This window comes from Scyliorhinus canicula, chromosome 4 (assembly GCF_902713615.1).
Source record: "Scyliorhinus canicula chromosome 4, sScyCan1.1, whole genome shotgun sequence".
In the NCBI taxonomy this organism is placed as follows: domain Eukaryota; kingdom Metazoa; phylum Chordata; class Chondrichthyes; order Carcharhiniformes; family Scyliorhinidae; genus Scyliorhinus; species Scyliorhinus canicula.
Genome location: NC_052149.1, coordinates 76780698 through 76795294, shown reverse-complemented (window position 1 = coordinate 76795294; position 14597 = coordinate 76780698).

Sequence of the window (14597 nt, the reverse complement as noted above, 5' to 3'; positions counted from 1 at the left end):
AGGCAGGTTGGGAATGGGAGCCGGCTCAGCCCATCAGCATTTGTGATCTGCGTGTGAGGTCGATGCTTGAATACAAACTCATACACTGCTCACAATAGGGCCCATCGCTATATCTGGATAGACACTGTTGGCGTGATTGCCTTATCCTATTTAAAAAACCTTAGCAGTGGCTTGTGGTCCGTCACAATGGTGAATCGGCATACATATTCATATTAATGAAATTTCTTCACCACAAAGAGGATGGATAACCTTTTTCGGTTTGGATGTAATTGTGTTCCGCCGCAGCCAAAGTCCTTGATGTGAATGTTATTGTCCTCTCCTGTCCGTCCACCGTGTGGTGGAATAATATTGCCCCATTGCCATAAGGCAAGGCATCGCACATCATCAAAGGGGCTTGGAACGATCATAATCAGCTAACAACTGCAACACCATTAGCTGCAGCTTCACCCTGGCGAAGACTTCCTTCTGAGATGCTCTCCACATCCAGTCTTGGTGCTTCTTCAGCAATATGTGCAGCTGTGCGATGTTGATCTCCAGGTTAAGAATACATTTTCCACGGTAGTTTACGAGACGAAAGATCGACTGCAACTCTGTTCCGTTTACCGGAGTGGGGGTTTGTCTTATCCCTCTCACCTTCACCTCAACCGGGTATAGGCCATTACAATCAACTTGATGCCCCAAGTACGTGACTTCCTTGGCGTGACAAACGCACTTTCCCCTCTTGAAACGGACGCCCATCTCGTAAAACTGGCGAGAACTTGTCTAGGTTGCTCTGATACTCCCTTTCGGTGACTCCCGTGACTAGGACGTTATCCAAGTAGACCCTCACACGCGATAGCCTCCGAGGATTCACCCATGTTAATTGGTATCTTTGCATAATGACCAATGGCTTGGGGTGGTAGTGGTTTGTCACGACCACCACTAGCTCTTTGAATGTCTTGGAGTCTGGGACTGCTCGGTATGTTAGGCTTTTTATGATGCTTAACAGGCGGTCAGAAGAATTACCGTCTGGTGATCATCCTCAATGATAGCGTTCATCTTAAAAAATAGAACATACACTTTCATGTGCTGAGCCCAGATCTCCACTCCTGTATTGAATGCATCGAGTCTGGCAAAGAGCAGCATTTTCAAAATGGTGCAAACCTTATTCCTTCACGAAGAGAGGTGGCTGTACTCCGAAGGGCTAGATGCGCTGTCTGCAGTTCTGCTTTATCCCATCCTCATCGCCAATATGGGAGTCAAGGAGCAGTCCAGAAAGTAGAATCAAAAAAGGTTTATTTCCAACCGTTGGTTGAGGATATGTATGTACAAGCAACAGTCTAAGTCCCAGCCGTGACTATTCTGGAACCCTGGCTCCTACCTGCGCTGTGTATTATCCTCTGAAACCTCAGCAGGGGAGCTCAAACTTCACCAGGCTCAGGGGGAGATTAATTGGGTTGTCCCCATGGATCTCGGGGTGGTGGGGGGGGGGGGGGGGGTTATAACAAATTCCAAGGCGAGGAAAGCCAGTCTCATCAGCCATCTCTTATAACCTAAGCCCCAGATACCTCTAACTGGCATAGCTGCTTGCTCTGTAGCCTTTCTGCGAGGTAGCACTGTTGTTCTGGTTAGGTACGCAAGAAAAGAAAACACAATTCTTTCAGAAGCATGTGCCTAACAATGAGTAGAGAAAGTGTGGACTTGACAGCACAATTGGTTGCCAGTTGACTGAAAATGGAACCTGGGTTTAATCCAGCCCGGACAGGTGGAATAAAATGTTTCCTCTAACTCATTGTCTGTGATGGCTGTTAAAGGTCCTAGGGAAATTAATTCAGACAGCCTCAATCTAATTTCCAGTGGATCCAAATTCAGCGAACAGAACTGCATACAATTTAGTATTCATAGGGGCTGGTTGGCCAGTTTTACTGAGAGAATGGACCTCAGTCACATTGATAAAGAACTGGGATAGTGAGAAACCCTAGGTTGCATCTAATCCAACCTAAAATTACATTTTTGACAAGGGAGTAAGTAGTTCCGAGTTTAAAATTCAGTCTTTATTTTCTGCTCCTCTGAAAAATCATCCTGTTGCCAATTGTCCCACAGCCAAACCGTCAATTTGGGTTGTACATCCGGTTTAAAAAAAAAGATCGATTTTAGTGACAGCAATAAATTAAAATGTGAAATTTCCCTCTGTGTTCCTGGTTCTCCGGCTTCTCCCCCTATTTTGTTCCTCTGAAGCTAATCCGCTGAACCTAATCTCTGACGGAATACTGCCGGTGCTGAAATGAATTATAATAGTTGAAAATTGCAACGTTACTTAAAATACAAAAAATATAAACGTTCAAGTGCTTTCTCTCTCGTCTTCCATCGCCGCCATCCCGCTCGAAACATGACTTCACAACTGCATGCCCATGTCTTCCTTTTCTCCCACTTCTCTGTATCTCCTGGTAATTTTTCTAAATTTTAGAGTTTCATCTGCTATTGCAGGCGAGTGTAATTAGCAGATGGAATTATCGTTGGCAATGCTAATAAAACAGAAAGAGATAGAAAATGCTGAAGCTTTTTATAGCTCTCCTGAATGTGAATTAACATGAATAAGTGTGTAGGGAGGCCTGTTACAAAATTTGGTGATAATGGGAAACTTCAGTCTATAACTTTTCCCTTCACTACTGTGTTGATGTAAGCCTACTTGTGGGCACTAATAAAGATTATTATTATTGTTATTATTAGATTGGGGGATACATTTTTAAAAACTGGTAGGAAAGATGGTAGACTTGTACTATTTGCATTCTAGAGAGATTCTGAGAGAAGCAAGTCTTTAACTCAACAGGGATGAGTTTTGAACCAGAGTGCGAGACAATCTGGTAGTAAGGGAGAATTTTGAGAATTATGGCCCTATTGATTGAAGCCATAGTTTAGACATAACTGAGGCTAACGTTGAGGGGAACTGAGAGCTATCAGCCGGAATAGGATCAGAGAAATTACTGGCTAGTAAATCTATGGATAAAAAGTGGAGTGTGTTTACGGAGAACATTGATGCACAAAAGAGCAAGTAAATACCTCAGGGACATTTCTGACATGATTCATCTATGGTCAGTAGGACTGATATTAAACAAAAGAAGGAGGCTTACATAAAGTTGGGAAATTATGGCAAAATATTGAAAAATGGAACATTATAGATACCAAGAAATGAAGAAATAATGAGGGCGAAAGGGGAGTATGACAAAATGATATTGGGCCGATTTTCCCACCCTGTTGCACCCAGCGCCGATCCAGGCACACTGGGTGAATCGCGGGAAAGGCCAAAACCGAGATTCCCACCAGGCACGAACCATTTTACAATTCACCCGGCCTTCTCCCAATGGCGAGTTCTGGATATCACTAAAACATGATGAGAACTCAATAAGACTAATTTGCATTAATTTAAATCTCATTAGCGAGATTGAAGTCGAATCCAGCGGTTGCCCAGGAGTCACCCATCTCTCCAGTGAGAAGTCAAGGAGGCGTTATTTAATACTCCCCTACAAAAATGCTAAACTGGCGCAATGGCTACCGAAGGGAAGTGAGGAGGCGAGTAGCCCTCTCCATTTACCAGCATGCAGCTCAAGGGCAGAGGAACTGCTGCCCTCGTGCTGGGGGTGGAAGGGGTGCCCTTCAGGACGGCTGGGATTGTTCGGCGGCTGGAAGGGTCCAGGTGGGGGGTGATGGAACCATCAATTCACCAGACACGTGTTTCCGATATGAATCTAGGCTTTAATCGACTTACTTCAGAGCCAGCCTGTTACCTGTTGATGAACTCTTAGAGAACTCAGGGTGACTCTGGATATGGGTATTTATACAGCAGCACTAGGGGGAGGAGTCATGGGCGGAGCCATGGGTGGAGCCCAGTACAAGTTCCTGAGTACTCCCAGACCTACTCCCCCTAGTGGTAGGATTGCACTACTGCGCTTACAAAGACAGTGTGAATTATCATATATATATATTTTACATTCACCACAGGGGGTAACCCCTGAGATGGGGGAGGTGAGGGCTTTACAGCTGTGAGGCCTTCAAACCATCTTTAAGCACTGTGGAGATCCATAACGGGGCCAATTGCATCGGCAGCCTGTCTGTCTTACCAAACTCTCCCAGGAAAGAGCCCTGCTCTCATGAAAGTCAATTTCACTCCCTTTGACTGTGAGCAGCTCTAGCTTCACAGCTGAAGGCTATTTCAAGGCGGAATTAGCCTTGTTAGTTGTGATAGCACTTCACGCTCCTGAACTCTCAAGCGCCTCTCAGGTGCCATGTCTGAGAGGATGATTAATGGACTAGATGTCCTGCAACCTTTGATGGCTGAACAGTGTGCTTGTACTCGAAGAGCATCAGTGCCCTCGAGGGAAAAGTGCCCTGCAACAATCAAACATTGAAGGGCAGGGCTTCACCACTGTGGACCTCTCCCGGCCAAAGGGTAAGTGTCTGGATAAGCAGTGAACAACTGAGCACGAGCTCCCTAATGTTGCTGGCGAGGTCTGGAGTCAAGGGGTCCCTGATCTGGCTGGAAGTGCATGTGCAGAGCGAGGTTTGCTAGCACAACTGTCTTCTGGATGGCACTCAGAGAGAAGGCAGGACAATCATGGCAAGAGTGGGGGAGGCCTGGGGGATTTGAGAGTCCCAGGATGGAAGCCCAAACTGATTGTTGGTCTCCCTCCTTCAATTCTTTCCAGGCGCAAGAATGTTTGCTGATGTATATCCCACAGAGGCTGCCATCTTTTTGCTTGTTGCTGTTGAGGCAGGCAAATGCTGAAGACGGCCTAAAGGCCATTGCAGATGGAGGCAGCATCACATGTACGGGATGCTGCTGCGCACCTATCCCAGCCCTGCACCCCTCACCAGCACCTCTAACCCAGAAAGCTAATGCTGTTGGCTTATGGCTGCATGGATGCTGGCTGCCTTCTCTTACCTCCTGTGATCTCCCAGGCTGGCTTTTAGAGAGATAACCTGAGGGATCAGGAAAGACTTTTCCAGGGAACTTTTTTCCTTACTAATCCTGCGTTTTTCTTTGGAAATTTTGTGTCTTACAAGTTTTGAAGAGGATGTGTAGTAGTGATGTGGGGTAGTGATGTGGGGAGGGTGGGAAATGTTGCACCAGGATATCCCAACTATTCTAAATGTGGAGGACTTCCGGTGGTGGCCATGGAATGAGTGGTCACATAATTGGTGGCTCCCGCTTGAGGTGGAATGTTTCGTCCTTCCCCACCCGAATTGTGTGGTATTTGAGGGCAAAAGGTGCATGAGTGCCCAGGGAAGGTAATACTCCTTTGGCGGGGTTGGTGTATGGATCAGTGGACGTGACTGCCACGAGGAAGAGAGAGCAGTTGGAGCAGGAAAGTTTTTGTGTTTGGACACAGATGAAGATGGCGGAGTGCAAGGGGGCAGCACTGCCAACCCCCCTCACCAGGTGATCGATGGAGAAGCTGGTGGAGCTCCTAAATGGCAAATTCCAGTAGCAGAGGAAAGAGGCCTTAGAGGATTTGGCCAAGGTGGTGGAACCGCTTTGGGCGGCGATCGAACAGGTGGAGCAGAGACAGGAGGCTCAGGGTCTGGTGATCCAGAAGGTGGAGGAGTCATTGGTGGAGTATGAGGAGCGGCTGACCTTGCTGGAGACGGAGATGGGGATGGTGATGAGCAGCCAGAAAAGGCTGAGAGAGACATTGGTGGACCTTGAGAACTGCTCCAGGAGACAGAATTTGAGAATCGTTGGGATGCTCGAAGGCTTTGACGGTGCGGAGGTCGCCAGGTTTGTGGTGAGCATGTTGGAGAAGCTGATGGGGGACGGGGCCTTTGACCTGAACCTCGAGGTGGATCAGGTGCACAAGGCGCTGAGGAAAAGGCCACAGGTGGAAGAGCTGTTGAGGCGATGGTGGTGAGGCTGCATCGGTTCTTGGATAAAGAGATCTTGAGGTGGGCGAGGTAGAACATGAAGTGAACCTGGGAGGGGAGTGAGCTGCGGATTTACCAAGACCTGAGTGCGGAGCTGTTCAAGTGGAGGGCAGGGTATATTTGGAAAAAGACCGCCCTCTATAAGAAGGTAGTGAAGTTCGGGGTTTTGTACCCTGCCCATTTGTGAGTGACGCATCAAAAGCAGGAATTTTATGTTGATTCACTGGAGGATGCGATGGACTTTATGAGGGACCATGGACTGGGAAGAGTGTGAGGACATTGAACTTTGGAAAGGAATTCTGTGCAAATTGTGGGGCATATTGGGTGGGTGGGTTGGGGCAGGGTACCACGGGAGAGCAGTTATGCGAGTGTGCCTTTTGTTTTTCTTTGTTTGTTGGTTATTGGGAGGGTTGAGGGAGGGCTGGAGAGTGGATTGTGAGGGTGAGGGGAAGTCAGCGGCCTTTGGCAGGGGCTGCCATGCTAGCTGGGTGGGCTAGTTAATGGGAATAAAGTGGGAGGTTGTCAGGAGGAAGGTGTGGGGAGGGGAGACTGGGTTGGTTCTTTGTTTGGTTGTGTGGGGGGCAGAGGATTGCTGACATGGGTGTGGTTGGTGTGGTGCAGTTGGGAAGGGAGAGATGGCGACGGGCATGCCTGGAGGGGCGCGTGGCGCGGCCAAGGGCAGGCTCAAAAAGTGGAATGGCTGATCGGCTGTGGAGGGGAGCACGGAGCCCTCCAACCAGGCAGGTCACGTGGAATGTGCAAGGGTTGAATGGGCCGGTTAAACGGTCGCATGTTTTGTGTACTTGAGGAGTTTGAAGGCGGACGTTGTGTTCTTGCAGGAGATGCATCTGAAGTTGGGGGATCAGTCGAGGCTGAGGAAAGGATGGGTGGGGCAGGTGTTCCACTCAGGGTTGGAGATGAAGACTAGGGGGTTGGTGGTGTTGGTTAACAAGAGGATGGCTTTTAAGGTGGGGAGCATTGTGGCCGATCCGGGGGGGGAGGTATGTGATTGACAGTAAGAAGCTGGAGGTGATGCCGGTAGTCCTGGTGAATATTTATGCCCTGAATTGGGATGATGTGGACTTTATGAAGCGGGTGTTACATAGGATCCTAGACCTGGACACGTATTTGCTAGTCCTGGGGGTCAATTTCAATATGGTTCTGTATCTGAGGTTGGACCGGTCGAGTCCTAAGTCGTCGAGGGTGTCGGTGGTCGCTAGGGAGTTGGGGAAATTCATAGAATGCATGGGGGGGTGGACCCATGGAGGTTTGGGAGGCCGAGGGCAAATTCTCATATTCTCATATGTGCACCGGGAGTACCCCTGGGTCAACTTTTTGGGGTGACCAGGGGTGACCGACTAGGAGTACTCGGAGATTGTGGTTTTGAATGCATCGCATTGGGTGAATTTGCGGATGGTTTAGTGGGAGGCCCAACGGCTGCAGTGGAGGTTAGATGTGAGGCTGTTGGCGGATGAGGGGGTATGTGAGTGAGCGAGGGCTGCCATTCGGGGTTATGCGGAGGTGAATGACACGGGGGAGATCATGGCTGCCACGCTGTCGAAGGCTCTTAAGGCAGTAGTTAAGGGTGAATTTATTTCAATTCGGGCGCATATGGAGAGGGTGGAATGAGAGGAGAAGGCAAAGCTGGCAGAGAAAATTTTGAGGGTGGATTGGAGGTACTTGGTGGCGCCAGAGGAAAAGTTGTTGAAGGAAAGGCAGAGGCTCCAGATGGAGTTTGGGTTAGTGTCCACAGGGAAAGCGGTATGGCCATTGCGGAGGGCCAGAGGGGCAGTGTATGTATGGGGAGAAGGTGAGTAGGATGCTGGCTCATTAGCTGAGGAAGCAAGCAGCAGCGAGGGAGATTGGTAGGGTGAGGGATGGGATGGGTAGGGTGGTGACAGACCCACGGGGGTGAGACCTTCAACAGAAGGCTGCATGAGTCGGAGCCCATGCCTGGGCAGGAGGGGAAGAGGTGGTTCCTGGATGGGTTGGAGTTCCCTCAGGTGGAGGGGGAGAAGGTGCAGGGACTAGGACTGGGGGCCCTGATCAGGCTGAGAAAGGAGATGGACGGTGCGGATGCGAGGCAGGCAGGAAAGGCCCCGGGACTGGACGGGTTGTCAGTAGAGTTTTATAAGAAGTTTGGTGTGGAGTTGGAGCCCCTGTTGGTGAGGATGCACAATGAGGCAAGGGAGAGGGGGAAGCTCCCCCCCACATTGTCGCAGGCTTCCATCTCTCTAATTTTGAAGTAAGTTAAGGACCCGGAGCAGTGTGGATCGTACCGCTTGATATCGTTGCTTAATGTTGATGTGAAGGTGTTGCCAAAGGTGCTGCCATCGTGAATAGAGGACTGTGTGCCGGGAGTAATAGGGGAGGACCAGACAGGATTTGTGAAGGATCAATGTTATTTTTTTTTTAATATTTTTATTCTCCTTTTTCACAATTTTTCTCCCGAATTTACACCCAACAACAATCAATAACTAACAACAAATATCTCAAACCCCATAACAGTAACAACAATCCCATCCTCCCGCCATGCCCAGACATCAGCTCGCATGTTAACATAAACAAATGACAAAGAAAAAAAAAGGAATCAGGGATTACCCATAGCCATCTTCAACATACACAACCCCACTCCCCCCGCACCCCACCCAACCTCCCACCCCCCCCCCCCAACTAATGTTCAATGTTATCTAGTTCTTGAAAGTGCATGATGAATAACGCCCATGACTTGTAGAACCCCTCCGTCCTTCCCCTCAGTTCAAACTTAACCTTCTCAAGGGTCAAGTATTCCAACAGGTCCCCCCGCCATGCCAGGGCACAGGGTGGAGAGGCTGCTCTCCATCCCAGCAGCATCTGCCTTCGGGCGATCAACGAGGCGAAGGCTACAACATCTGCCTCCGCACCCGTTTCCAACCCTGGCTGGTCCGACACCCCGAATATGGCCTCCCGAGGGCCCGGGTCCAGTTTCACGTGCCCCACCTTGGAGATTACCCTGAACATCTCCTTCCAGTACTCCTCTAGCTTTGGACAGGACCTATGAATGTGATTAGCCCCCCCCCCCCCCCCCCCCCCCCCCCCCCCCGCCGCAACGTTCACACACATCTTCTACCCTTTCAAAGAATCGGCTCATCCTTGCCCTCGTGAGGTGTGCCCTGTACACCACCTTCAGCTGTATCAGCCCCAACCTCGCACACGAGGTGGAGGCATTCACTCTCACACCAGACCCCCTCCTCTATAACCTCTCCCAATTCTTCCTCCCACATCGCTTTGATCCCCTACAGTGGTGCCATATCCTTTTCCAACATAGCTCCGTATACCGCTGACACTATCCCCTTCTCCAGTCCACTTGCCGCCAGCACCTCCTCCAACAATGTGGAGGCCGGTTCCTCCGGGAAGCTCTGTATCTCCTTCCTGGCAAAGTCCCGAACCTGAATATACCTAAACACTTCTCCCTGCTCCAGCCCATACTTCGCTTCCAGCTCCCTCAATCCTGCAAATCGACCCCGAGGAAACAAATCTTTTGAGTCTTAATCCCCTTCTCTTCCCAGTTCCAAAACCTTCCGTCCCACCTCCCTGGCTCAAATCTGTGGTTCTCCCGGATCGGCATTTCCCTCGACCCTGCCCCCAACCTGAAGTGATGGGGAAACTGCCTCCAGATTTTCAATGAAGCTATTACTACCGAACTCCCTGAGTATTTCCCCGGAGCTATCGGGAGCGGGGCCGTTGCTAGTGCCTTCAGCCCCGACCCCCTGCACGAACTCTCCTCCATTCTGACCCACTGGGAAAATACCCTTCTGACCCAGCTCCGCACCTTCTCCACATTCGCCGCCCAGTAGTAATACATCAGGTTCGGAAGACCCAAACCCCCTGCCTGCCTTCCCCTCTGTAGCAGCACCTTCCTCACTCTGGCCACCTTCCCTCCCCATATAAATGAGGTAATCCCCCCCTCAATCTCCCTGTTGGCAGGAAAATCGGTAGGCATTGAAAAATAAACAGAAATTGCGGCAACTCATTCACTTTAACCGCCTGCACCTGACAGAGGGAGACCATCCCACCTCACCAGGTCGGCTTTCACTCTCCCCACCAAACTAGTGATGTTGCACCTGCAAAGCCTTCCCCACTCCCGGACAACCTGCAACCCCAAATACCTAAAGTGGGTCCCTGCTCTACGGAATGGCAGCCCCCCCCCCACCCCTGCCCACACCCCCGGTTGAGACACCATGAAATACTCACTCTTGTCCAAGTTCAGCTTGTACCCAGAGAAAGACCCAAATACCTGCAGCAACTCCAATATTCCTCCTATCGACGCACTCGGCTCCGACACATACAGCAGCAAGTCGTCGGCATACAAGGACACCCTATGCTCTATCCCCCCCTCACTATTCCTTTCCATACTCCCGAACTTCTTAATGCGATGGCCAACGGCTCAATCGCAAGCACAAACAGCAGGGGGGACATAGGACATCCCTGCCTTGTCCCACGGTGGAGAGAGAAGTATCTCGAACTGATATTGTTCGTGCGGACACTCGCCTTCGGCTCCTTATATAACTTTACCCAGTTCACAAATCTTAGTCCAATCCCAAACCATTCCAGCACTGCCATCAGGTACCTCCATTCCACCCGATCAAACGCCTTCTCGGCGTCCAGTGCCACCACCACCTCTGTTTCCTTCCCTTCCGCCGGTGCCATAACGACATTCAAGACCCTCCTAATGTTCGAAAACAGCTGCTTCCCTTTCACGAACCCTGTCTGATCCTTACCTATCATCTTCGGGAGGCACCCCTCCAGCCTACCCGCCAGTACATTTGTCAATACCTTTGCGTCCACATGAAGAAGTGAAATGGGCCTATACGACCCACACTCCGTCAGATCCTTATCCTTTTTAAGCAACAGTGAAATCGATGCCTGACCCAAGGTTTGCGGCAGCACTCCCTTCCCTATCGCCTCTCCAAACATCCCTACCATCAGGGGTGCCAACTTATCCTTAAATTTTTTATAATATTCCACCAGAAACCCATCCGCCCTGCTACCTTCCCCGACTGCATCCTCCCAATCGCGTCTTTTATCTCCTGCTCCAGTATTGCTCCTTCTAATGCAGCCTTGTCTCTCTCCCCTAGCCTCGGGTACTCCAACACATCTAGAAATTCCTGTATCTCACAGTCTCCCCCGGGTGGCTCTGATCTGTACAACCTCTCGTAGAATTCCTCAAAAACCTTGTTAATCAGCTTCCCGGCCCTAACCCTTACCTGAAGAATTTCCCTTGCCGCTGCCTCCCTCCGGAGCTGATCTGCTAACATACGCCTTGTCTCCATGTTCATAAACTGCACCCCTCGCTCGCCTCAGTTGGTGCACCGCCTTCCTGGTGGATAGTGGGTCGAAGCTCGCCTGTAGTTCCTTCCTCTTTCCCAGCATCGCTGGGTCCCCATCCTCCGCATAACTCCTATCTGCCTCCAACATCACGTCTGTTAGCCTCTGCCGCTCCAACCTCTCCTCTTTGTCCACCCTGGCCTTAAACAAAATTACCTCACCCCTCACTACCGCCTTTAGAGCCTCCCAGACGACTGCCATTGACACCTCACCCGTACAGTTGAATCTTACATATTCCTCAATTACCTTTTCAATTTTTTCCCAGAATACTTGGTTCCCCAAAAGCCCCACATCCAGTTTCCACCCTGGCCTCTGCACTACCCCCTTCTCCAGCACCATATCCACCCAATGTGGCACGTGATCTGACACAGCAATTGCAGAGTATTCCGACCCCTTGACTCCAGCCAGCAAAGCCTTTCCCACCAAAAAAAGTTGATCCGCGAGTATACCCTATGGATTGCTGAGAAAAAGGAGTATTCCCGTTTCCCTGGGTGCAGGAACCTCCAAGGGTCCACCCCTCCCATTTCCACCATTAGCCCAGCTAGCGCCTTTGCCCCCCCTGATAGGACCAGCGAGCGCGGCCGTGATCTGTCCAACCTTGGGTCCTGCACCAGGTTCCAGTCCCCCCCCCCCCACAATCAGCTCGTGTGTGTCCAAGTCAGGAATGGCTCCAAATACCTTCCTCGCAAATCCCGCATCGTCCCAGTTGGGACCGTATACACTTACCAGCACCACTAATCTCCCGTTCAGCGCCCCGGCCACAATCACATATCTACCCCCCTGATCTGCCACTTCCTTCTCCATCTGGAAGCGTTATCTATTGCCGACCAACACTGCTACCCCTCGAGCCCTTCCATCAAATCCAGAGTGAAACACTTAGCTAACCCAACCCTTTTTAAGTCTCACCTGGTCCTTCACCCTCAAGTGAGTCTCCTGCAGCATTGCCACATCGGCTTTCAGACTTTTAAGATGCGCAAGCACCCTTGACCTCTTGACTGGACCTCCTAGCCCTCTCACGTTCCACGTAACTATCCTTACTGGGGGTCTCTCACCCCCCACCTTCCTTATCCACCATCAACATACCGCCGGGCCCTGCCCCATAAGCCTGAACCGCCCCTATCCATTGTTAACATCGAACCCCTTCCCTCACTCCCGAAAATCCCCCCTACCTTTCCCCCAGAAACAACATCCTCCAGCATCCAACCCTTCCTCCCCCCCCACTCGCTCGCCTCGTAGGCCTATTGACGCCTGCTATCCAGGCTCCAATGGGGTCAATGTTATTATGATGCGCTCGGAGGAACGGAGGTAGAAGTAGTGGTGGCAATGGATGAGGAGAAGGCCTTTGATCAAGTGGAGTGGGCATATTTGTTGGAGGATTTGGATCGGTTTGGGTTTGTGGGCTGGCTTCAGCTGTTGTCTCGGGCGTTGTTAGTGAGCGTTCAGATGAACAGGCGAGCTCGGGATATTTCGGGCTGCATCGTGGGACGAGGCAGGGGTGCCCGCTCCCCCCGTTGCTTTTCACCTTGGTGATAGAGCCTCTGACAATGGCCCTTAGGGGCTGAGGGGTTGGAAAAGGATTGAGCAGGGGGATTGGGGGGGGGGGGGGGGGGGGGGGGGGGGGGGGGGTTGCAATGCACAGAGTTCGCGAGATATTTTTGAAATTTAAAGAATCCCTTTTTTTTTCAATCAAGGGGCAATTTAGCGTGGCAACCTACCCTGTGCATCTTTGGGTTGTGGGGGTGAGACCCACACAGACACGGGGAGAATGTGCAAACTCCACACGGACAGTGACCCGGGCCTGGGATTGACCCCGGGTCCTCGGCGCCGTGAGGCAGCAGTGCTAACCACTGCACCACCATGCCGCCCCAGAGTTTCGCTATATGCAGACAATCTGTGCTATACATCTCGGACCCGATGGGCAGCATTGGAGCGATTATTGAGTTCTTCAGACAATTTGGCCGTTTTCTGGGCACAAATTGAATATTGGGAAGAACGAGGTTTTCCGATCAACGCTAGAGGGCAGGAGAGGAGGTTTGGGGAGATGCCGTTCCGGATGGTGGTGGCAGGTTTTCAGTTTCTGGGATTCTAGGTAGTGTGGATATGGACCCAGCTACACAAATTGAGCTTGGCACAACTGATAGAGAGTATGAAGGCGGATTTCAAGAGGTGGAAATCCGCTGTCATTGGCAGGGCACATGCAGACAGTTAAAATGACGGTGCTGCCTAGGTTCTTGTTCCAGAACCTTCCCATCTTTGTTCCCAAGTCCTTTTTCAGGAATGTGAATGGGATAATTTTAGGGTTTGTGTGGGTGAGGAGTGTGTTCCTGGAGAGGGTGCAAGGGGGGCGGGGGCTGGTGTTGCCTAATTTGATGAATTATTATTGAGCAGCGAACACAGAGGGCAGCAGGGTAGCATGGTGGTTAGCATAAATGCTTCACAGCTCCAGGGTCCCAGGTTCGATTCCCGGCTGGGTAACTGTCTGTGTGGAGTCTGCACGTCCTCCCCCTGTGTGCGTGGGTTTCCTCCGGGTGCTCCGGTTTCCTCCCACAGTCCAAAGATGTGCGGGTTAGGTGGATTGGCCATGCTAAATTGCCCGTAGTGTCCTAATAAAAGTAAGGTTAAGGGGGGGTTGTTGGGTTACGGGTATAGGGTGGATACGTGGGTTTGAGTAGGGTGATCATGGCTCGGCACAACATTGAGGGCTGAAGGGCCTGTTCTGTGCTGTACTGTTCTATGTTCTATGTTCTACTGCAATGGTGAGGAAATGGACAGTGGAGGAGGAGTCACTGTGGGCGGGTGGAGGCAGCGTAGGGGGACGAGTCTGAAGGCGTCCCTTCTGTTCTCACCGGCCAGGTACTCCGTTAGTCCAGTGGTTTCGGCATTACAGGTGTGGAGCGAGAGATGCTGGTTTAGCTCAGTGGGTTAGGCAGCTGGGTTGTGATGCAGAACAAGGCCAGCAGCGCGGGTTCAATTCCCATACCACCTGAGAATACTGGGGCGGAATTCTCCGACCCCCCGCAGGGTCGGGGAATCGCCCGGGGCCGGCGTGAATCCGGCCACCGCTGTGGCCGTAATTCTCTACCACCCGGGAATCGGCGGGAGCGGGAATCACGCCCCGCCGATCGGCGTGCCCCCCGCGCCGATCGCGTGCCCCCGTGGCGATTCTCTGGCCCGCGATGGACCAAAGTCCCGCCGCTGACAGGCCAATCCCACCGACGTGGTTTAAACCACCTCTGTGCCGGCGGGATTGGCGGCGCGAGCAGGCCCCCCGGGTCCTGGGAGGGACGCGGGGCGATCGGATCCCGGGTGGTGCCCCCACGGTGGTCTGGCCC